Here is a 25,307-nt window from a genome sequence, read left to right as displayed (position 1 = left end):
CCGAGGCACAAACCAGGGTTTTACACAACTCCCCCCGTTGTGATTCGGGTTCGAATCCTCGTCACGGCCCTTGTGGATTTGTTCATTTGATGCATCACATTAGTGTGATCTCTGTGTGTAGTGAAAGGTCACTCTGAGGTGCTCGCAGTGTCACTTGTAACTCCATCCCAACGACTCGGCCACTGGTCGTGGATGGCTGAATGAATGACTGAGTAGATATCCAACTAATCAATCCCTTCCCGAAAGACGTGGCAAGCACAGATGATCTGTGCAGGCGAGGAGTCACAATAACGTGGCTGAAGTGTGTTGACCAGACCACACACTAGAAAGTGAAGGGACGACGACGTTTCGGTCCATCCTGGACCATTCTCGAGTCAATTGAGAGGTCCGTCCTGGACCGTTCTCAATCGACTTGAGAATGGTCCAGGACGGACCGAAACGTCGTCGTCCCTTCACCTTCTAGTGTGTGGTCTGGTCAACACAGCCTCCTTAGTGACGGTGTTGTCAACTTCCTTCGAGATAACTCCAATATGGCTGGGAACCCAGCAAAACTTTTACTCTTAACTGCTAGATATAAGAAAGAGCCAATATTGAATTTCAGCCACCACTGCGAGCCAACCATTTGTAAAGAAATGCAGCTGTCGAAAAAGCCGAGGAAGCGCATATAAAATTGCATAAAGTTCATTTATGCAATGTAAAATTGCATACAGTGATACAGGGGGCCATGTATCATATAGTGATACGGGGAGCCTGTATCATACAGTGATACAGGGAGCCTGTATTATATAGTGATACAGGGAGCCCACCCTCTCATTTGTTGCTCCCTAGCTAGAGAGAAGCAGCGTATGTAAATGAGATACAATGTTATGCATAAGTTTTAATATTCAGCATAAGAGGTTTGACTTACATCATTCTGTTTCGTGTGAATTATAACAAAAATCGTGTTCTGGTCTACGTGAGAGGAATGCGAGAGGTCCAGTGCTTTCGTGCGTGTGTGTGTGTGTGTGTGTGTGTGTGTGTGTGTGTGTGTGTGTGTGTGTGTGTGTGTGTGTGTGTGTGTGTGTGTGTGTGTGTGTGTGTGTGTGTGTACGTACGTACTCACCTAGTTGTGCTTGCGGGTGTTGAGCTCTCGGCTCTTTGGTCCCGCCTCTCGTCCGCCAATCTACTGGTGTACAGGTTCCTGAGTCTATCGAAACCGTAGTAGCGAGATAGGAGCAGCGGCCGTCGTCAAATGAGCAACTACCAACTTTCTGAACTTTGTCTAATTTTCGGGTGTTTACACGCAAAGTGAATTGGGGTAAAATCTCTAGACTAGCAACACTTCCAAAGAGATTGTTACCAGACAGGAACAATACTGTTGTAAAGGACGTAACCACGGCGAGGAAAAACTTGTAGACAATTGTGTTTATTAAGAGAGAGTTGTTAAAAGGAGGGTTTGGCGAGCGAGGCCCCACACACAGTGTTAGGTTACGTCTTCCTGGGGCTGGCCACGGCGTCTCTACTCTCACATGTCCCAGCTCTTACTCTTCCCTCTCTCCTTCTCACTCTTACTCTTCCCTCTCTCCTTCTCACTCTTACTCTTCCCTCTCTCCTTCTCACTCTTACTCTTCCCTCTCTCTTTCGTCATATCTCTCTCGCCTTAAATGTTGTTTTTATTTGATTTTGTCCCGAAGGGCGAGTTTATTGGGCAGCGTCACTCATCCTGTGAGTGGACACCGCCATAGTGACAGTATTGGGCAGCGCCACTCATCCTGTGAGTGGACACACCGCCATAGTGACAGTATTGGGCAGCGTCACTCATCCTGTGAGTGGACACACCACCATAGTGACAGTATTGGGCAGCGCCACTCATCCTGTGAGTGGACACACCGCCATAGTGACAGTATTGGGCAGCGCCACTCATCCTGTGAGTGGACACACCACCATAGTGACAGTATTGGCCAGCGTCACTCGTCCTGTGAGTGGACACACCGCCATAGTGACAGTATTGGGCAGCGCCACTCATCCTGTGAGTGGACACACCACCATAGTGACAGTATTGGGCAGCGCCACTCATCCTGTGAGTGGACACACCGCCATAGTGACAGTATTGGGCAGCGCCACTCATCCTGTGAGTGGACACACCACCATAGTGACAGTATTGGGCAGCGTCACTCATCCTGTGAGTGAACACACCGCCATAGTGACAGTATTGGGCAGCGCCACTCATCCTGTGAGTGAACACACCGCCATAGTGACAGTATTGGGCAGCGTCACTCATCCTGTGAGTGGACACACCGCCATAGTGACAGTATTGGGCAGCGCCACTCATCCTGTGAGTGGACACACCGCCATAGTGACAGTATTGGGCAGCGCCACTCATCCTGTGAGTGGACACACCGCCATAGTGACAGTATTGGGCAGCGCCACTCATCCTGTGAGTGGACACACCGCCATAGTGACAGTATTGGGCAGCGTCACTCATCCTGTGAGTGGACACACCGCCATAGTGACAGTATTGGGCAGCGCCACTCATCCTGTGAGTGGACACACCGCCATAGTGACAGTATTGGGCAGCGCCACTCATCCTGTGAGTGGACACACCGCCATAGTGACAGTATTGGGCAGCGTCACTCATCCTGTGAGTGGACACACCGCCATAGTGACAGTATTGGGCAGCGCCACTCATCCTGTGAGTGGACACACCGCCATAGTGACAGTATTGGGCAGCGCCACTCATCCTGTGAGTGGACACACCGCCATAGTGACAGTATTGGGCAGCGTCACTCATCCTGTGAGTGGACTCACCGCCATAGTGACAGTATTGGGCAGCGCCACTCATCCTGTGAGTGGACACACCGCCATAGTGACAGTATTGGGCAGCGCCACTCATCCTGTGAGTGGACAGACCACCATAGTGACAGTATTGGGCAGCGTCACTCATCCTGTGAGTGAACACACCGCCATAGTGACAGTATTGGGCAGCGCCACTCATCCTGTGAGTGGACACACCGCCATAGTGACAGTATTGGGCAGCGTCACTCATCCTGTGAGTGGACACACCGCCATAGTGACAGTATTGGGCAGCGTCACTCATCCTGTGAGTGGACACACCGCCATAGTGACAGTATTGGGCAGCGTCACTCATCCTGTGAGTGGACACACCGCCATAGTGACAGTATTGGGCAGCGCCACTCATCCTGTGAGTGGACACACCGCCATAGTGACAGTATTGGGCAGCGTCACTCATCCTGTGAGTGGACACCGCCATAGTGACAGTATTGGGCAGCGCCACTCATCCTGTGAGTGAACACACCGCCATAGTGACAGTATTGGGCAGCGCCACTCATCCTGTGAGTGGACACCGCCATAGTGACAGTATTGGGCAGCGTCACTCATCCTGTGAGTGGACACACCGCCATAGTGACAGTATTGGGCAGCGCCACTCATCCTGTGAGTGGACACCGCCATAGTGACAGTATTGGGCAGCGCCACTCATCCTGTGAGTGAACACACCGCCATAGTGACAGTATTGGGCAGCGCCACTCATCCTGTGAGTGGACACCGCCATAGTGACAGTATTGGGCAGGGTCACTCATCCTGTGAGTGGACACACCGCCATAGTGACAGTATTGGGCAGCACCACTCATCCTGTGAGTGGACACACCGCCATAGTGACAGTATTGGGCAGCGCCACTCATCCTGTGAGTGGACACACCGCCATAGTGACAGTATTGGGCAGCGCCACTCATCATGTGAGTGAACACACCGCCATAGTGACAGTATTGGGCAGCGTCACTCATCCTGTGAGTGAACACACCGCCATAGTGACAGTATTGGGCAGCGCCACTCATCCTGTGAGTGGACACACCGCCATAGTGACAGTATTGGGCAGCGTCACTCATCCTGTGAGTGAACACACCGCCATAGTGACAGTATTGGGCAGCGCCACTCATCCTGTGAGTGAACACACCGCCATAGTGACAGTATTGGGCAGCGCCACTCATCCTGTGAGTGAACACACCGCCATAGTGACAGTATTGGGCAGCGCCACTCATCCTGTGAGTGGACACACCGCCATAGTGACAGTATTGGGCAGCGCCACTCATCCTGTGAGTGGACACACCGCCATAGTGACAGTATTGGGCAGCGCCACTCATCCTGTGAGTGGACACACCGTCATAGCAGCATGTACAACACTCCCCAATAGGAAGAAAACCCGCTGGGTTGTTCATCCTGTCACTTGTACCCAGACACAGCTGGGACTTGCTTAACTGTCTCAAGTGAACAGGTCATCAAATAAGAAAATTAACATTTGTTAACCCCTAAAATTTACTTAATCTTGCGGGCGCCCAATGGGGGAATCTTTTAAGAACAGTTAGCATATTTGACAAAGTGTTTTCTTAACTCAAACAATGTGGTGGTTATTATTCTACACATATTTCTAGTGTCTCTTAGATATTCACATTCTCTCAAGTAGTTATCCAACCACTTGGGCTGGACGGTAGAGCGTAGGTCTCGCTTCATGCAGGTCGGTGTTCGATCCCCGACCGTCCACAAGTGGTTGGGCACCATTCCTTCCCCCCGTCCCGTCCCTAATCCTGAGTTCACCCTTCTCTCAGGTAATTGTCAAGGCGGTGTCCGTCACTCTCACCACAGATTCTGCAACTCGACTGCTCGACTGTTGTTTCCATTCCGAATCGCCATGGATTTTTGTTTTCAAGACGGATTCTCGCTGTTACTGATTCTCTCCCGCGGCCACCTCCTCTTCGTCCATAATGATTGGGATTGCCAGCTGCAACCATGTTGTTTCAGGGTAGATTGACTGAATTGTTCTTTTATCCTACTTTCCTCAGTTACCTTGTCACGGTGATGTTGGCTGATAATACATCTGTCTCGGGTGTGAAGTATTCGATATGGTCTCCTTCAGCGCCTTCAGCAGCCAGCACATCTGCTCGTTCATTCCCACAGATGGCAACATGGGATCCACAGGAATTTGACCACTCTTCCCTGATTGGTTAGTACTCTCACAGCTCTCTTGATTTCAGCGACTATCGCAAGGTTTTCTGTCCGATTTTTACTAAGGCTTTGTAATATTTTTTGTACTAAGGCTTTTGAATGATCAGTGCACAATGACCCTCCCCCTAGCCTGCCTATTTTGTGCAACAGTCGATTGGAGATAATCCAACCACTTGGGCTGGACGGTAGAGCGTAGGTCTCGCTTCATGCAGGTCGGTGTTCGCTTCATGCAGGTCTTGCATGTGCATGCCACGAGACTGATAGGTCTGTAATTGCTAGGGTCATTGGGCTTCGGTATATCTTGAGAGGTTATCTTGAGATGATTTCGGGGCTTTCGTGTCCCCGCGGCCCGGTCTTCGACCAGGCCTCCACCCCCAGGAAGCAGCCCGTGACAGCTGACTAACACCCAGGTACCTATTTACTGCTAGGTAACAGGGGCATACAGGATGAAAGAAACTTTGCCCATTTGTTTCTGCCTCGTGCGGGAATCGAATCCGCGCCACAGAATTACGAGTCCTGCGCGCTATCCACCAGGCTACGAGGCCCCTACGAGGTTCCCATACGAGGTATGGGAACAGGTATTGCCTTGTTTCCATTGTGTGGGCAACACCCCACTTAGAAACGACTTGTTGAACAGGTATAGTCCTATTCAACAGTACTTTACCTGTTGAACAGGACTCGACTTGTGGTCACTCCAGGACTCCCAGACACCCCACACAGTGCATGGAGTATGTCGTAGGTGACGCCAACTTCACATAAAGCAGTTTCATCAAACAGAAAGAAAGCAGTCTCCGTGGTGTAGTGGTAAGACACTCGCCTGGCGTTCCGCGAGCGCTATGTCATGGGTTCGTATCCTGGCCGGGGAGGATTTACTGGGCGCAAATCCTTAACTGTAGCCTCTGTTTAACGCAACAGTAAAATGTGTACTTGGATGAAAAAACGATTCTTCGCGGCAGGGGATCGTATTCCAGGGACCATAGGATTAAGGACTTGCCCGAAACGCTACGCGTACTAGTGGCTGTACAAGAATGTAACAACTCTTGTATATATCTCAAAAAAAAAAAAAAAAAAAAAAAAAGAAAGCAGTGCAACAGTGAATCAAACAAAATCAAGTCACAGTCAATCTATATGCTTTTTTTTAAAGCACCTATGATTTTCCTCATTCTCATGTCACATGACATGAGAATGTCACGAGGCCCCTCACTTTAGGGGCCTCGTAGCCTGGTGGATAGCGCGCAGGACTCGTAATTCTGTGGCGTGGGTTCGATTCCCGCACGAGGCAGAAACAAATGGGCAAAACTTTCTTTCACCCTGAATGCCCCTGTTACCTAGCAGTAAATAAGTACCTGGGAGTTAGTCAGCTGTCACGGGCTGCTTCCTGGGGGTGGAGGCCTGGTCGAGGACCGGGCCGCGGGGACACTAAAGCCCCGAAATCATCTCAAGATAACCACATATATACAAAAACCCGGCACAGCTTCATGTTATCCTTTGAAGGCGATATGAAAATTACCTCTGTAGAAGACAAATTCAATCTGATATCAACAATGTTTTCGACTGAGCAATGTAAAATAACATGATGTTTATCAGTGATAAATTCCAGATTCTTAGATATCGTTAAAAATGAAGAACTCAAGCTAAAAACAAGACAATAGAATATCCCAACAGAAGGGAAACAACATGTAAAGGATCTGGGATTAATGATAACATTCGACCTAACGTTTAGTGAGGATAACCAAGTAAATATAGCGTCAGCCAGGAAAATGATAACATAGATTATGAGAACCTTCGAACCCAAGAATTCAACCACAATGCTTGTAGAGCCACTAGTACGCGTAGCGTTTCGGGCAGGTCCTTAATCCTATGGTCCCTGGAATACGATCCCCTGCCGCGAAGAATCGTTTTTTCATCCAAGTACACATTTTACTGTTGCGTTAAACAGAGGCTACAGTTAAGGAATTGCGCCCAGTAAATCCTCCCCGGCCAGGATACGAACCCATGACATAGCGCTCGCGGAACGCCAGGCGAGTGTCTTACCACTACACCACGGAGACTCTCCTGTGTTGTCCTGTCTCGAGTATTGCTTGGTAATCACTTCCCCCTTGAGAGCAGAAGAAATTTTTGAAACAGAAGGAAATACAGAGAACCTATACGGCACACATAGACAAGATAAAGCACCTAAATCATTGGAACCATCTCAAAGTTTTCAAATTGTACTTAACACTCACGTCAAGTTTCTAAAGAGTATCACACAATATACATATGGAAGCATATGGTAGATACTGGAATGCCAAGTCCAAAATCTGCACAGCAAAATAATAACATACTGGAGCAAACGATATGGAAGGAAGTGCAGAATAGGTCTAGTGAAGAGTAGAGGTGCCATAGGCATAATCAGAGAGCACTGAACGAAGCCCAGCAACCACAAGAAATATTCCCAAAGAAAAACGATGTGTTTAAAGACAAATTAGACACATTCCAGCAAAAACAAGTAGACCTACCAGGCTGTGGTGGGTCTGCGGACCGCTCCTAGCAACAGCCTGTTGGACCAAGTGACCACAAGTCGAGCCTGGCCTCGGGCCGGGCTTGGGGAGTATCTGGAGCTTACCTGAAGACGGTTCTGGGAGTACTTACTTCTCCCCAAGCTTGCAAGAGGCTGTTGTTTGGAGTGACCGGCAGACCAAAGATGTTCGCTACAGCCTGATTGGTCTTGCACGTCCTGCAGAAACTTATATATTAGCTTCTTGGAGAAGTAGAACTCCCAGAAACCCACTCCAGATCTCCTCTAGGTACACAGATTATTTTTGTTCATGCAGTGTTCACTGATTGTGTCTACACCACCTACAAATACAAATATTTATTCAGGTAAAGTACATTCAAGGTGAGATACAAAACGTTGATGGATTTATAGATAGAACTAGTACATACAATGCCTAAAGCCACTATTACGTAAAGCGTTTCGGGCAGTAACCTCTTCTGTTCACTGGGTGTATTCTACACTTCCTACCACATCGTGTGTAGCGTGTTCCTACCACATCGTGTGTAGCGTGTTCCTACCACATCGTGTGTAGCGTGTTCCTACCACATCGTAGCTCCGGCAGCTTGTACAGCTGTAGACATTGGGTATATATGAGCAATGAGTGGTCATTTTTGGGACCCGGCCTTCCAGAATCCTCCGTGTGTCCAGTTTATGATATGTACCTTGAGTACGTTCCAAGTGTTTTGACACTGTTCCATTAATCTTGCTGTTTGACTGTGTCTTTGTGTACACCGTATGTTGGCGGTATGCGTGTTATTTCAGGTAATTCTGCTGAGGCAAGGCGAGTGTCTAGCAGTATTGAAGGTGGAACATTACAAGTAACCACTCAGGGCGTCGCGACGGCACCTTTGTGTGTGTTTAAGTTATCATAGTCACCCACCTGTTGTTGGCGAGGCTCTTGCGTCGGGCGTGTGCCTCCACATGTTGCTGGGTCCTCCCACACACACACACCTGTTTCTTGACCTCTGGGAGGGAGTGGTCTGTGGGAGGGGGGCGGAGAGAGGCTTTTTGTTTGGGGGAGAGGTATAGGTGAAGGGAGATTTAGAAGTGAGAAATAGAGTGAGAGGTATGAAAGCAGACAGGCTGTCCTCCTTGCTGACATGATGGGTGGATGTTGGCAGCTAAGCTAAGCTGGCTCCCACTTGTCAGGGAGCTAGCTGTGAGTGTGTGACAGGAGAGAGTAAGCTTAGCTTAGCTAACGTACGTACGTACGTGTGTTTACTAGTTGTTTTTACGGGGGTTGAGCTTTGCTCTTTCGGCCCGCCTCTCAACTGTCAATCAACTGTTTACTAACTACTTTTTTTTCCACACTATACACACACACACACACCCCAGGAAGCAGCCCGTGACAGCTGACTAACTCCCAGGTACCTATTTACTGCTAGGTAACAGGGGCATTCAGGGTGAAGAACGTGTGTGTGTGTGTGTGTGTGTGTGTGTGTGTGTGTGTGTGTGTGTGTGTGTGTGTGTGTGTGTGTGTGTGTGTGTGTGGGAGTGGTCAGTGAGGACCCAGTCAGCCAGGCAGGGAGTGGCGACACCACCTAGGGGGCTCATCTAGGCTCCTCACAAACCCAAGGTTGTCTCAACTCTGTAATTGTTGCCACTAGCAAGCATCTGTGTACATAAGTTGTGAGCATGTGCATGCTTTTACTAAGTGAGGCGGTAAATGAGTGTGTGAGACGGCATGAGTCGCAGGATATTAGCGTGACTCCCACACCCTCATGTTGCCTAGTAGCTCTTACTGCACGCTGATGGTTCTCACACACACACACACACACACACACACACAGATATGATAGAGCCCAGTAGGCTCAGGAATCTGTACACCTGTTGATTGACAGTTGAGAGGCGGGACCAAAGAGCCAGAGCTCAACCCTCGCAAGCACAATTAGGTGAGTACAATTAGGTGAGTACACACACACACACGCACTCAAACACTGCTTCCTGTGTGTGTGTGTGTGTGTTTGTGAAAAATAGGAACAGTTGGTTGACAGTTGAGAGGCGGGCCGAAAGAGCAGAACTCAATCCCCGCAAGCACAACTAGGTGAACACACACACACACACACACACACACACACACACACACACACACACACACACACACACACACACACACACACACACACACACACACACTCCAACACCCTAGACGTATAATTGTACACAGAAGCAATTATAAAGCATGATGCGTCCTCAACACTGAACTGCTTGAATTATCCACTTAGTGATGTACAGGATCATTATATGTCCAGTATACTGTACTTGTGGGAATACCCGGCTCTGCCCGGGTCTCCCTCCCTTCCCTTCTCCTCTCTCTCAAGCTTCTGTCTCATCTCTCTCCCCCCCCTATTCCCTCCCTCGTCTCTCCATATAAATTGCATAGGAGAGGGGGGTGCGGTTAGGTGCTGATATTTCTTAAACTGTGGCACTAGTACCGAGTTTGACCGGCCTGTGGCATTCTCCGGCCACACATGGTTCATGTGTGGGAGTTGGGACGGGCCAGGCCAAGCCTCTGGCCTGCCCCTTCTATGGACAGACAGACAGGTACCTTATTTTATATACATATAGATGGTCATGAGGTGTCAGGTGTAGTTTTTATACAGTAGGGGGCTCTGTAGGTACACAGGAGAGACTGTGCCGCACAGTAGACAGGGGAGACTGTGTCGCACAGTAGACAGGGGAGACTGTGTCGCACAGTAGACAGGGGAGACTGTGTCGCACAGTAGACAGGGAAGACTGTGTCGCACAGTAGACAGGGGAGACTGTGCCGCACAGTAGACAGGGGAGACTGTGTCGCACAGTAGGCAGGGGAGACTGTCGCACAGTAGGCAGGGGAGACTGTGTCGCACAGTAGACAGGGGAGACTGTGTCGCACAGTAGACAGTACGGCACTGTGCCCCACACCTGCTTCTAACAAAGACTACACCAAGAAAATGGTGAGTAACAAGATGATGAGTTTAACACGGGTCTGGCAGCTAGGATGAGTAGACACTCATTGTCCTATTGTCATACTGCCCCGTCCACTCTCTCTCTCTCACCTCATACTGGGTGTCTGGGGTGAGGTTATGAGGTGTGACCAGGGTGGGGTTATCCTGCCTTGAAGGGTGTGTGTGTGTGTGTGTGTGTGTTGGGAGCGGGGTTATCCTGCCTTGAAGGGGGGGTGTGTGTGTGTGTGTTGGGAGCGGGGTTATCCTGCCTTGAAGGGGGAGGTGTGTTGGGAGCGGGGTTATCCTGCCTTGAAGGGGGAGGTGTGTTGGGAGCGGGGTTATCCTGCCTTGAAGGGGGAGGTGTGTTGGGAGCGGGGTTATCCTGCCTTGAAGGGGGAGGTGAGACGAGAGATGCAGGATAACAGGGCTCGAGCTCCACCCAGGGGCCTGTGGCTGAGTGGACAGCGCTTGGCCCTCGTAATCCTTGTGCCAGGGTTGCGTAACCCCACAACAGTTGCCTAACTCCCAGTAGCCCAGTTAGTTAAGCCAACAAATAATGACAATTCGGAAAACTTTTGATATCATTCGCCTTATGCGTTTTTGTTCTGGTATTGGTATCCTTGGTGATATTTAGCGCCCTCTGGTTATCCTACATAATTTGGAGCCGGTCGGCCGAGCGGACAGCACGCTGGACTTGTGATCCTGTGGTCCTGGGTTCGATCCCAGGCGCCGGCGAGAAACAATGGGCAGAGTTTCTTTCACCCTATGCCCCTGTTACCTAGCAGTAAAATAGGTACCTGGGTGTTAGTCAGCTGTCACGGGCTGCTTCCTGGGGGTGGAGGCCTGGTCGAGGACCGCGCCGCGGGGACACTAAAAAGCCCCGAAATCGTCTCAAGATAACCTCAAGATAACCTCAAGATAACCTCAAGATACATAGCCTTCCCGGTTTGGTGCCTTTTGATAATTACTTACTTCCTCTTGTGTTACAACAGATAACACTCGGGTTATCTTGAGGTTATCTTGAGATGATTTCGGGGCTTTTAGTGTCCCCGCGGCCCGGTCCTCGACCAGGCCTCCACCCCCAGGAAGCAGCCCGTGACAGCTGACTAACACCCAGGTACCTATTTTACTGCTAGGTAACAGAGGCATAGGGTGAAAGAAACTCTGCCCATTGTTTCTCGCCGGCGCCTGGGATCGAACCCGGGACCACAGGATCACAAGTCCAGCTTGCTGTCCGCTTGGCCGACCGGCTCCCTATGACCGGGTTGTCATAGATATATTATAAGTTTATTTATTTTATTTATATATATACAAGAAGGTACATTGGGATTGTGAGGATACATAATATGATAATTACAATCTTGTAAAGCCACTAGTACGCGCAGCGTTTCGGGCAGAACTTATTACTTATCTGAAATTCAAGAAAGAGGATATCAACCAAGTAAGAAAAGAGGTGACACTACGATAACCCGCCTTGAAGGACTAACAAGTGGTTCTGTGCAGTTAAGATGTCAACAGTCGTTATCTTGAGATGATTTCGGGGCTTTAGCGTCCCCGCGGCCCGGTCCTCGACCAGGCCTCCTTTTTCTTACCTTACCCCCCTCTCGCCCGGAAGCAGCCGTAACAGCTGTCTAATTCCCAGCTACCTATTTACTGCTAGGGACATCAGGGTAAAAGAAACATTTTGCCCATTTGTCTCCGCCCCCACCGGGGATCGAACCCGGAATCTCAGGACTACGAACCCGAAGCGCTGTCCACCCCAGGAGTGCCGTCGACACCGAGCCTTAGGTTCCACCGTCCAGCTCTACCTCATACTCCCTCGGGAGTCGACAGGTCTCCCTCTTCGTTAGCACACGGTAGCTGATTAAATTTACTCTCTGGAGGCCTATACCTCTCCAGAACGGGAACACGCTTGAGCACGCTTCCACTCAGCAGGACCCTTGAAAAGCAAGTGACTCAGATTTCCCGCCTTCCTCCGCAGGGCGCCTGACGTGCTACGTCACGCCCAGGGCGCGACGCCATTGGTCAACCTGGCCAAGTCCCCCCGCCACCGACCAATCACGCCACACCTGATGCTGTACCCAGCATGCACTGGGGGTTCGCCCGGAGCGGGAAAGCTCTCCTCTCTCACAAGTTGCTCCGCCATATTTGATGATGGAGTCGTCTCCTAGCCTCACCCCAATTAAACTTAAAATCGATATTTCTTTTAACTGCAGCTTCTTACTTCCCTTCAAGTGTTATAAATATCACTAAACTACTTTTAGATATGTACAAATATGGAAATATGACTTATATGCGGGAATAGGGGAATGCAGGCTGAACTCTGTAACACCACACACACTACCATTTAACCAGTACTACCATCCACACACACTACCATTAACTATTACTACAGTCCACTAGCACTATCATTAACCAGTACTACCATCCACACACACTACCATTAACCAGTACTAGCGTCCACACATACTACCATTAACCATTACTACCATCCAGTAGCACTAACATTAACCACCACTGATGTACAGGCTGGGAGGTGTACCAGAGAGCTGGGGTGACCACAGGAGATAAGCATATCAAGAGTGGATATCCGGTGATGAACAGCCAGGAGCAGAAGCTGTGGACAGGGGCTCTGGGGGCACCCTCTTATATGGGCGGGCTAGGATGTTTATAATTGTTGTTCAAAGTAGGATAAGTTAGATCCTAGCTTATTTGAAACAGAAGTTGGAACCCGGCTTTATCTAACAGTAACCTTCCCTCTCTCTCCCCCTTCCTGTCCCTCTCCACCCTCCCCTTCCCTCTCCAACCTGTCCTGGAAGAAGTCAAGTAGAAGCGGAACTACGTAGCAACAGCATGAAGCTTCGGTAATCCTGTGAAAAGAACGAGTTTGTTTATGTCCAAGGCTAAGGGCCTCAGAGGGGAGGATGAAGAGGCCTTTGGTACCTGTTGTGGAAACTTCTGCACTGGAGGAGGAGTGCTTGAAGGGGAGGTCGCTGCTACCCTGACATTTGATACAGAGAACATTTCAAGCGTGGCTGCAGGAGGGTGGGTAAACGGTGAGGCTAAACAGGAAAGGTAGTAACATATTGGTTGTTGGGGATTCTCAGATAAGATGTGTAGATAGGGCTCTTGTTCCAGAGATACTCGTACACCTGGGGCTGGTGTATACCTGGATCTTATCTGCAGAGGATCTCGGGATTCCTTTTACTCCCCGTGTGGGTCACACGGCAGACAGGATAGACAACATGATGAACAAATCACACACCAGAAGGTGCAGAGACGACGACGTTTCGATCCGTCCTGGACCATTATCAAGTTGATTGATAATAAATAATGGTTCAGGGCGGACCGAAACGTCGTCGTCTCTTCATCTTCTGGTGTGGGGTTTGGTCATATCTTCAGCCACGTTACTGTGACTCACCGTCTGCAGATGTGGAACATTTAGGCCGTCAGTGGGAAGAAGCCTATCGTCAGCCTCTGTTGGAGGGAATAGTGTTGGCAAGGGGGCAGAAGTGAAGCACTTATAAATAGATTCAAGTTAGCACTAGATATGATTAGCAAAAGGGGAGAGAATTCTGTCGTATAAGGAGTTCTCCCGGGGCTCAGTACTGGTGCTGAATGGTTGTCAAAACAACTGGGATAAATTGCTAATTTGAAAAGCAGTTTGTTGTGAAATATCATTCAACAACTGGGACCTGTTCAATGGCCAGAACTGTGTGTGCAAGGGACGGGGTTTCACCTATCTAGGGACGGGGTGGGGGCGACCTTAGCAGACTTTGGAAGAAGTAATTAATTGGACTTTAAACTGTTAGGGTGTTAGAAGTGGGTGCGAATAGAACTAGAGCATCAGCAGAACAGGAAATCTTGGCCTCAGTACTCCCAATACAAAAGAGCGAGCTCTACTGGCTCTTAAATCTTCCAACAATGTATCAATACCAAAAAATATTGGACTAAGACCTGCACCTTCATTCGCCCCATTTTTAGTGGGAAATTTTAGGAGAGGATATTACTACATTTTACAGCTAATTTGCATACCTGATAATATATACATATGAATCAAACCAAATTATAGATAATGTGACAGCTACTTAAGTTATTCTCAAGATATTCCAAATTCTCAGTAATTCTATTGCAATCAATTAAGGCGCCCATTAATCTCATATGACGTCCACAAACTGTTTTGCCACTAATGACAGATAATATTGACAGAGCAAAGGTTGCTGTTGACCCAGTGTCACGACCCCCACCAGTGTGACGACCCCACCAGTGTGACGACCTCTTCAGCGTGACGACCCCACCAGTGTGACGACCCCTCCAGTGTGACGACCCGTCCAGTGTGACGACCCCACCAGTGTGACGACCCCTCCAGTGTGACGACCCCCACCAGTGTGACGACCCGTCCAGTGTGACGACCCGTCCAGTGTGACGACCTCTTCAGCGTGACGACCCCTCCAGTGTGACGACCCCCCGTGTGACGACCCCCCCAGTGTGACGACCCCCACCAGTGTGACGACCCCCACCAGTGTGACGACCCCCTCCAGTGTAACAGTATCATCGTTTACTGATGACACTAGGATTTTTATGAGAGTAGACACTATAAGGAGACACAGCTAACCTCCAATCTGATGTAAATCAGGTCTTACAATGGGTAATATAAAATAATATGATTAGTAAAGATATGTTCCAACTCCTGCGCTCCTTGGAAAATATATTGAAAATATAAAAATGGAAACCATATATAAAACGGAATCAAGTCACACTATAGAACGAAAAAGCAATGTAAAGGAACTAGAAGTAATAATGCCAGAAGACCTTACCTTTACAGACCACCATAAAGTAGCTGTCACGACTCAAAGATAAATGACAGGTTGGATAACAAGGACCTTTCCAAACAAGGGATGACATACCAATGATGACCTTTCAAGACAATTTGTGCTCTCTAGGGTGGAATATTGTTGCACACTAACAGCCCCATTCAGAGCCGGATAAATTGCGGATCTGAAGAGCACGGAGAGATCCTATATTGCTAGAATCCACTCTATAAAATATCTGAATTATTGGACCACTTAAAATGCCTAAATCTGTTTTCTTTGGAGCGCAGGGGTGGAGAGATAGATATTCATAATTTAGTATTAGAAGAAAGTATTAGAGGGCTTGGGACTGTGGCAATCCTTAGACTGTGGCAGTGTGAGGGGGAAGGTTGATGTGTGTGTTGGGGGTGGGAGGAGATAGGGGAGGGGGAGTCGGTGGAGGTTGTGGCGGCATTTCCTGACCTTCCATGATAGCTGTCAGCTTGTCCCTCTGACCTTAGCTACCCTTCTTTATCTGTCTCGTGTGGGCCCTGTCCAGCCAGTACTCACCTAGTTGTGCTTGCGGGGGTTGAGCTCTGGCTCTGGTCCCGCCTCTCAACTGGTGTACAGGTTCCTGAGCCTATTGGGCTCAATCATATCTACACTTGAAACTCTGTATGGAGTCAGCCTCCACCACATCACTTGCTAATGCATTCCACCTGTTAACTACTCTGACACTGAAAAAGTTCTTTCTAATGCCTCTGTGGCTCATTTGGGTACTCAGTTTCCACCTGTGTCCCCTAGTTCGTGTTCCACCCGTGCGAAATAGTTTGTCTTTGTCCACCCTGATAATTTTTTAGGTGGTTGGCATGTCTTCCCTTACTCCTCTGTCATCCAGGGACGTGAGGTTTAGCTCCAGTAGCCTTTCCTCGTAGCTGTGTGTGTGTGCCTGTGTGTGTGTGTACTCACCTAGTTGTGTTTGCGGGGGTTGAGCTCTGGCTCTTTGGTCCCGCCTCTCAACCGTCAAATCAACAGGTATACAGATTCCTGAGCCTATTGGGCTCTATCATATCTACACTTGAAACTGTGTATGGAGTCAGCCTCCACCACATCACCCCCTAATGCATTCCTAATAATTCCTAATGTGTGTGTGCGCGCGCGCGTGCGTGTGGTGGGGGGTCGGAGGCCTTTCGAGTATTAGAAAGTAGGGCGGCGAGTCCAAAAAAGGTTGAGAAGCACTTCCCTACAGGGAACCTTGAACCTAGGTTGAGAAGCACTTCCCTACAGGGAACCTTGAACCAAGTTTATAATAAAGTATAATTATTTCTATTATTATTTATTATAATTCATTGCGTTGAGGGACAGGCAGCCAGTGTATATATACATGTTTGGCTTATATCGAGTTCCGTCCCCCTATGGACGAACAACTGACCCGCCCCAGGATACCCCACACTGGGGCAGCTATTGACTGCTAGGTGAACAGATCCATAAGGTGATAGGAAACACGCCCAATCATTTCTGCCTCGCCCGGGATTCGAACACGCAGCTACCGATTGTATGTCAAGAACAACCCCGACTGTACTACAAGGATCCCCTATGAATATTATATGGAAGAAGCTGGGTACAAATGCAAGCAAAAGCAAGACTTCATTTGAATTATAAATTAGTCAAAGTTAATGCAGGCTGCAGGAAGAGCCACTAGCAGTCCTGTCCTGCGGCAGACCTGCAGGAAGAGCCACTAGCAGTCCTGTCCTGCGGCAGACCTGCAGGAAGAGCCACTAGCAGTCCTGTCCTGCGGCAGACCTGCAGGAAGAGCCACTAGCAGTCCTGTCCTGCGGCAGACCTGCGGGACGAGGACGGAGGAACAGAAGGGGGTGGGGGAGAGAGGGGGACGGAATGAGTGACGGGTGTAGAGAGGAGGCGCGACATGATAACGTAGGAATTACGGCCACCGCACCAAGCCTGGTATCTTAGGCTTGGCGGCTACTGTTACCATACTCGCCCAGTCTCCTCCTTTCCCTCAACCTTATACCTATTGGCTGACAACCGCCCCACACCCCTGTTCCTGGTCGCTCTTCATCCTAGTTGGTGGTCGCTCTCCACCCCAGCCTGGGGGATGAATGCCCCCCCACGACCCCCAGCTAGGGGGGTGGCTACCCCCACCACCAACCCCAGCTGGGGGGGGGCCTGGCCTCACACCCACCCCAGCTGGGGGTGGCTGCCCCCCTCCACCCACCCCAGCTGGGGGGTGACTGCCCTCCACCCCAGCTGGGGGGTGACTGCCCTCCACCCCAGCTGGGGGGTGACTGCCCTCCACCCCAGCTGGGGGGTGACTGCCCTCCACCCCAGCTGGGGGGTGACTGCCCTCCACCCCAGCTGGGGGGGGGGGGGGGACTGCCCCCCACCACCACCAACCCTAGCTGGGGGGAGGGTGGCTGCACCCCCACCACCAACCCCAGTTGGGAGGTGGCTGGCCCCCCACCAACCCCAGCTGGTGGCGGCCGCTCCTCAATTACCAAACCTGTTCCTTCCCGCCTCATACTGTTAACCCTAGCCTGCCGCCCTCCCTCACACTCCTGCTGCTGTTCTCATATTATATATATATTATATGTATATTATATATATATTTATATTACATAAATAGTGTGCGTGCGCATAATAACCACATGTTTTTGTCGACTCCCTTAATTCCACTACGTGAGAAAGGAATATTTGTGTTAACTTTATCCATATTTCAATCTTCCCTACTCCTCTGTCGTCCCCATTTTCCCCATATTTCATCCCCAATTCTTGGTGGTCAGGTGACCTGCCCCTTTCCTGAATTCAGCATCCCTGGAGGATAGTTATTAGGTCTGGCCACCAGGCTTCCCTCTCTCAAGTTACAGCACCGCTCCTGTGCCAGGTAAGTACACTACAGGCTCACCATAGCCCGTGCTACTTGCCCCGCTCCTGTGCCAGGTAAGTACACTACAGGCTCACCATAGCCCGTGCTACTTGCCCCGCTCCTGTGCCAGGTAAGTACACTACAGGCTCACCATAGCCCGTGCTACTTGCCCCGCTCCTGTGCCAGGTAAGTCCACTACGGGCTCACCATAGCCCGTGCTACTTGCCCCGCTCCTGTGCCAGGTAAGTACACTACAGGCTCACCATAGCCCGTGCTACTTGCCCCGCTCCTGTGCCAGGTAAGTACACTACAGGCTCACCATAGCCCGTGCTACTTGCCCCGCTCCTGTGCCAGGTAAGTCCACTACGGGCTCACCATAGCCCGTGCTACTTGCACCGCTCCTGTGCCAGGTAAGTACACTACAGGCTCACCATTGCCCGTGCTACTTGCCCCGCTCCTGTGCCAGGTAAGTACACTACAGGCTCACCATAGCCCGTGCTACTTGCCCCGCTCCTGTGCCAGGTAAGTACACTACAGGCTCACCATAGCCGGTGCTACTTGGAACTTTTTATTCCCAGTAGCTGAATCTACTCTTATCTTGCTCTGATGAAGGCGAATTAAGCAGAAAACGCGTTTATATAATATAATATATATATATATATATATATATATATATATATATATATATATATATATATATATATATATATATATAATGTGTGTGTGAGAAAGCTGCAGGAACACGCAAGCCATAGATCACTAAGAACTCTTAATTGACCCGGCCAGGATTCGAACCCATGCCATCCAGGATCACCCATAAACGTACACAGTACCGTGACCACCGCGCCAATGATCGTCTAGTGTACGTTTAGGGGGTGATCCTGGACGGCATGGGTTCGAATCCTGGCCGGGTTAATTAAGAGTTCTTAGTGATCTACGGCTTGCGTGTTCCTGCAGCTTTCTCATATATAGATTCTTCACACCGACAGTGAAGAAAAGCAAGAAATAATAAAAAAAAATCGTGTTAGAATTATTGATATTACTTTTTCGGTCATATTCACCATACACACACACACACATATATATATATATATATATATATATATATATATATATATATATGTGGTTTATATTAAAATATATAAACTATGGTTTATATATATAAACCACAGGGTTTATATATTATATAAACCCTGTGGTTGACGTGGTTTTATATATATTATATATAACACCATTACCACGTCAACCACAGGGTTGTCACCCATCACCACGTCAACCACAAGGTTGAGTCACCGACCACCACGTCAACAACAAGGTTGAGTCACCCATCACCACGTCAACCACAAGGTTGAGTCACCCACCACCACGTCAACAACAAGGTTGAGTCACCCATCACCACGTCAACCACAAGGTTGAGTCACCGACCACCACGTCAACAACAAGGTTGAGTCACCCACCACCACGTCAACCACAGGGTTGAGTCACCCACCACCACGTCAACCACAGTGTTGAGTCACCCACCACCACGTCAACCACAGGGTTGAGTCACCCACCACCACGTCAACCACAGGGTTGAGTCACCCACCACCACGTCAACCACAGGGTTGTCACCCATCACCACGTCAACCACAAGGTTGAGTCACCGACCACCACGTCAACCACAAGGTTGAGTCACCCACCACCACGTCAACCACAGGGTTGAGTCACCGACCACCACGTCAACCACAAGGTTGAGTCACCCACCACCACGTCAACCACAGGGTTGAGTCACCGACCACCACGTCAACCACAAGGTTGAGTCACCCACCACCACGTCAACCACAGTGTTGAGTCACCCACCACCACGTCAACCACAAGGTTGAGTCACCGACCACCACGTCAACCACAAGGTTGAGTCACCGACCACCACGTCAACCACAGGGTTGAGTCACCCACCACCACGTCAACCACAGTGTTGAGTCACCCACCACCACGTCAACCACAGGGTTGAGTCACCGACCACCACGTCAACCACAGTGTTGAGTCACCGACCACCACGTCAACCACAGTGTTGAGTCACCCACCACCACGTCAACCACAGTGTTGACACAACACCGTCCACAGAGAACACAAGCAAGTCTTGTGTTGCCTGGTAAACATTAACATTGTTTTACACTTACCTTCTTGAGCGTAAAGTTGTATGAGGGATGTATGAGGTGGGTGAGGAGGTCGGTGGAGCCGAGGATGAGGCGAGGCCCTCACTGGCGAGGCAGAGTGAGGCAGGAGTTAGGAGCAGGCCTCACTGGCGTCATGCAGCACCACGCTACACCTCCGTCCTCCACCACAGTCACAACACTACTGAGGCGACGCCTGGCTGGGTGGTGGCTGGTGGCACCTCCTCGCCCCTCGTGCTACAGGCCGGGGTGGCACCACTCTTGCTACAGGCCGGGGTGGCACCACTCCTGCTACAGGCCGGGGTGGCACCTCCTCGCCCCTCGTGCTACAGGCCGGGGTGGCACCACTCTTGCTACAGGCCGGGGTGGCACCACTCCCGCTACATGCCGGGGTGGCACCACTCTTGCTACAGGCCGGGGTGGCACCACTCTTGCTACAGGCTGGGGTGGCACCACTCCCGCTACAGGCCGGAGTGGCACCACTCTTGCTACAGGCCGGGGTGGCACCACTCCCGCTACAGGCCGGGGTGGCACCACTCCCGCTACAGGCCGGGGTGGCACCACTCCCGCTACAGGCCGGGGTGGCACCACTCCCGCTACAGGCCGGGGTGGCACCACTCCCGCTACAGGCCGGGGTGGCACCACTCCCGCTACAGGCCGGGGTGGCACCACTTGCTACAGGCCGGGGTGGCACCACTCTTGCTACAGGCCGGGGTGGCACCACTCTTGCTACAGGCCGGGGTGGCACCACTCTTGCTACAGGCCGGGGTGGCACCACTCTTGCTACAGGCCGGGGTGGCACCACTCTTGCTACAGGCCGGGGTGGCACCACTCCCGCTACAGGCCGGGGTGGCACCACTCCCGCTACAGGCCGGGGTGGCACCACTCCCGCTACAGGCCGGGGTGGCACCACTCCCGCTACAGGCCGGGGTGGCACCACTCCCGCTACAGGCCGGGGTGGCACCACTCTTGCTACAGGCCGGGGTGGCACCACTCTTGCTACAGGCCGGGGTGGCACCACTCTTGCTACAGGCCGGGGTGGCACCACTCTTGCTTCAGGCCGGGGTGGCACCACTCCCGCTACAGGCCGGGGTGGCACCACTCCCGCTACAGGCCGGGGTGGCACCACTCTCGCTACAGGCCGGGGTGGCACCACTCCTGCTACAGGCCGGGGTGGCACCACTCCTGCTACAGGCCGGGGTGGCACCACTCCCGCTACAGGCCGGGGTGGCACCACTCCCGCTACAGGCCGGGGTGGCACCACTCTTGCTACAGGCCGGGGTGGCACCTCCTCGCCCCTCGTGCTACAGGCCGGGGTGGCACCACTCTTGCTACAGGCCAGGGTGGCACCACTCCCGCTACAGGCCGGGGTGGCACCACTCCCGCTACAGGCCGGGGTGGCACCACTCCTGCTACAGGCCGGGGTGGCACCACTCCCGCTACAGGCCGGGGTGGCACCACTCCTGCTACAGGCCGAGGTGGCACCACTTGCTACAGGCCGGGGTGGCACCTCCTCGCCCCTCGTGCTACAGGCCGGGGTGGCACCACTCTTGCTACAGGCCGGGGTGGCACCACTCCCGCTACAGGCCGGGGTGGCACCACTCCCGCTACAGGCCGGGGTGGCACCACTCCCGCTACAGGCCGGGGTGGCACCACTCCCGCTACAGGCCGGGGTGGCACCACTCCCGCTACAGGCCGGGGTGGCACCACTCCCGCTACAGGCCGGGGTGGCACCACTCTTGCTACAGGCCGGGGTGGCACCACTCTTGCTACAGGCCGGGGTGGCACCACTCTTGCTACAGGCCGGGGTGGCACCACTCTTGCTTCAGGCCGGGGTGGCACCACTCCCGCTACAGGCCGGGGTGGCACCACTCCCGCTACAGGCCGGGGTGGCACCACTCTCGCTACAGGCCGGGGTGGCACCACTCCTGCTACAGGCCGGGGTGGCACCACTCCTGCTACAGGCCGGGGTGGCACCACTCCCGCTACAGGCCGGGGTGGCACCACTCCCGCTACAGGCCGGGGTGGCACCACTCTTGCTACAGGCCGGGGTGGCACCTCCTCGCCCCTCGTGCTACAGGCCGGGGTGGCACCACTCTTGCTACAGGCCAGGGTGGCACCACTCCCGCTACAGGCCGGGGTGGCACCACTCCCGCTACAGGCCGGGGTGGCACCACTCCTGCTACAGGCCGGGGTGGCACCACTCCCGCTACAGGCCGGGGTGGCACCACTCCTGCTACAGGCCGAGGTGGCACCACTTGCTACAGGCCGGGGTGGCACCTCCTCGCCCCTCGTGCTACAGGCCGGGGTGGCACCACTCTTGCTACAGGCCGGGGTGGCACCACTCCCGCTACAGGCCGGGGTGGCACCACTCCCGCTACAGGCCGGGGTGGCACCACTCCCGCTACAGGCCGGGGTGGCACCACTCCCGCTACAGGCCGGGGTGGCACCACTCCTGCTACAGGCCGGGGTGGCACCACTCCCGCTACAGGCCGGGGTGGCACCACTCCTGCTACAGGCCGGGGTGGCAACACTCCCGCTACAGGCCAGGGTGGCACCACTCCTGCTACAGGCCGGGGTGGCACCACTCCCGCTACAGGCCGGGGTGGCACCACTCCCGCTACAGGCCGGGGTGGCACCACTCCCGCTACAGGCCGGGGTGGCACCACTCCCACTACAGGCCGGGGTGGCACCACTCCCGCTACAGGCCGGGGTGGCACCACTCCCGCTACAGGCCGGGGTGGCACCACTCCCGCTACAGGCCGAGGTGGCACCAATTGCTACAGGCCGGGGTGGCACCACTCCCGCTACAGGCTGGGGTGGCACCACTTGCTACAGGCTGGGGTGGCACCACTCCTGCTACAGGCCGGGGTGGCACCACTCTTGCTACAGGCCGGGGTGGCACCACTCCCGCTACAGGCCGAGGTGGCACCACTTGCTACAGGCTGGGGTGGCACCACTCCTGCTACAGGCCGGGGTGGCACCACTCTTGCTACAGGCCGGGGTGGCACCACTCCCGCTACAGGCTGGGGTGGCACCACTTGCTACAGGCTGGGGTGGCACCACTCCTGCTACAGGCCAGGGAGGCACTACTCTTGCTACAGGCCGGGGTGGCACCACTCCCGCTACAGGCCGGGGTGGCACCACTTGCTGCAGGCCGGGGTGGCACCACTCCCGCTACAGGCCGGGGTGGCACCACTCTTGCTACAGGCCGGGGTGGCACCACTCCCACTACAGGCCAGGGTGGCACCACTCCCGCTACAGGCCGGGGTGGCACCACTCCCGCTACAGGCCGGGGTGGCACCACTCTTGCTACAGGCCGGGGTGGCACCACTCCCGCTACAGGCCGGGGTGGCACCACTCCCGCTACAGGCCGGGTCTGAGGGTGACGCTCCATACACTACACGGGGCATAACTAAGTACAGTACTCTGTATTCGCTGACATGAAAGGAGCCGTCGATAAAGCACCAGGAATTGCGATCCTAGATGAGTTTGCATACATGAGAGACTCATGAAATGGATTAAAGATCACCTCACAGGAAGGAAAGCCATTATGTTGACCAGACCACACACTAGAAATTGAAGGGACGACGACGTTTCGGTCCGTCCTGGACCATTCTCAAGTCGATTGTCTTGAGAATGAGTCACAATCGACTTGAGAATGGTCCAGGACGGACCGAAACGTCGTCGTCCCTTCAATTTCTAGTGTGTGGTCTGGTCAACATACTTCAGCCACGTTATTGTGACTCATCGCCTGCATAAAGCCATTATGCTTCAACGGAGCAGTCTCGAGGACAAGTGATTTAGAACTCGATACCACCTGAGGAGGAGTGTTAAGCCCACACTATTCTACAGAGTTATGAACGCAATTTCAATTATCGTATTTGCGGAAGGGGGACAGCATGTGCAGATGATGTCCGAACACAAGCTTCAACCTTGGGAAAAAAATTGGACAGTCCATGAACTCATGGAAGTGTGTTGAGCTCCGTTTCATTCTCACCACAAACAAGACAAAGGCATACTCTCGTCATAAGGGAGGAGAAAATGAAGAATTACAAATTAATGGTGTAACACTTGAATGGGTTGACCACTATCGGTACCTTGGCGTCACTGTCGGCTCTAACAAGGGAAAGAAAGAAGAGCTCAGCCAACTCATAGGAACATGTAAAAATCGACTCAGGGCACTGAAAGCTATGACCTGGAATGGGCATGGAGCCTCTATTGCCGTGCTTACAATTATGTACACAGCCTATGTGCACCCAGCTGTTTCTCCCCACTGTTAAAATCAGAATTAAGGAACTGAAAGCTAGGCTTGCAATTAAGATAGCTGGAGACCCCCACTACAAAGATAGTGCCAAGAAAAAAATAGTTCTTTGTTACCTACAGGAGGAAACGGAAACAAAAAAAATGGCATCACTGGTCAGTCTGCTACGTAAAAAAGTGGTTGGGCACCATTCCTTTCCCCCGTCCCATCCTAAATCCTTATCCTGACTCCTTCCAAGTGCTAGATAGTCATAATGGTTTGGCGCTTTACCCCTGATAATTCCCCTTTCCCTGCTACCTCTTAGAACTTCACCTGCTTGAACAAGCCCGCGAGCTCCTGCCTGTAGAGAGGTTACCTTCCTGGGAGGATGACCCGTGCAGGATTATTAACAACGAAATGGCAACGTTAAAGTCCAACATGATACCACAGGAAATGAGGCACAAATATCTTGAGGAAATTTATCAAGAAGCCGGAAATGAATTAGATCAAATCTACACTGATGGGTCATCTAATTCTGTCAATGGCAGGGCTGGTGCAGCATACACAGTAATTGGGAATAATGTCTTTCAAAACGGAAATGAAGAAAAGGCTTCTTGAGAACTATGCCTCTTCAACACAATAACTGCCATTGTTAAGGCATTAAGATTCCTTGCAAGAAACACTAACGGTGCAGTGATCTGCGCTGATTCAAAAGCAGCACCACAAAGCCTTAGTAAGATTCAGGTAGAAATCCTTGCAATAGATGCTGAAATCAA

General features: G+C 52.0%; 1 protein-coding gene across 1 annotated transcript in view; it reads right to left on the bottom strand.

The window, feature by feature from the left end:
- The window catches only part of LOC123772869 (neuronal-specific septin-3), a 55,229-nt gene extending 34,675 nt beyond the window's left edge, over nucleotides 1-20,554 (bottom strand). Inside the window, exon 1 of the mRNA XM_069323323.1 lies at nucleotides 20,295-20,554. The gene's annotated coding sequence lies outside the window, so the exon portion shown is untranslated. The remainder of the gene's footprint in view (nucleotides 1-20,294) is intronic.
- Nucleotides 20,555-25,307: the final 4,753 nt, after the last annotated feature.

The sequence above is a fragment of the Procambarus clarkii genome, chromosome 12, assembly GCF_040958095.1.
Source record: "Procambarus clarkii isolate CNS0578487 chromosome 12, FALCON_Pclarkii_2.0, whole genome shotgun sequence".
In the NCBI taxonomy this organism is placed as follows: Eukaryota; Metazoa; Arthropoda; class Malacostraca; order Decapoda; family Cambaridae; genus Procambarus; species Procambarus clarkii.
Note: the sequence above shows the minus strand (reverse complement) of the source record. Positions and strands in the feature narration are given on the sequence as shown.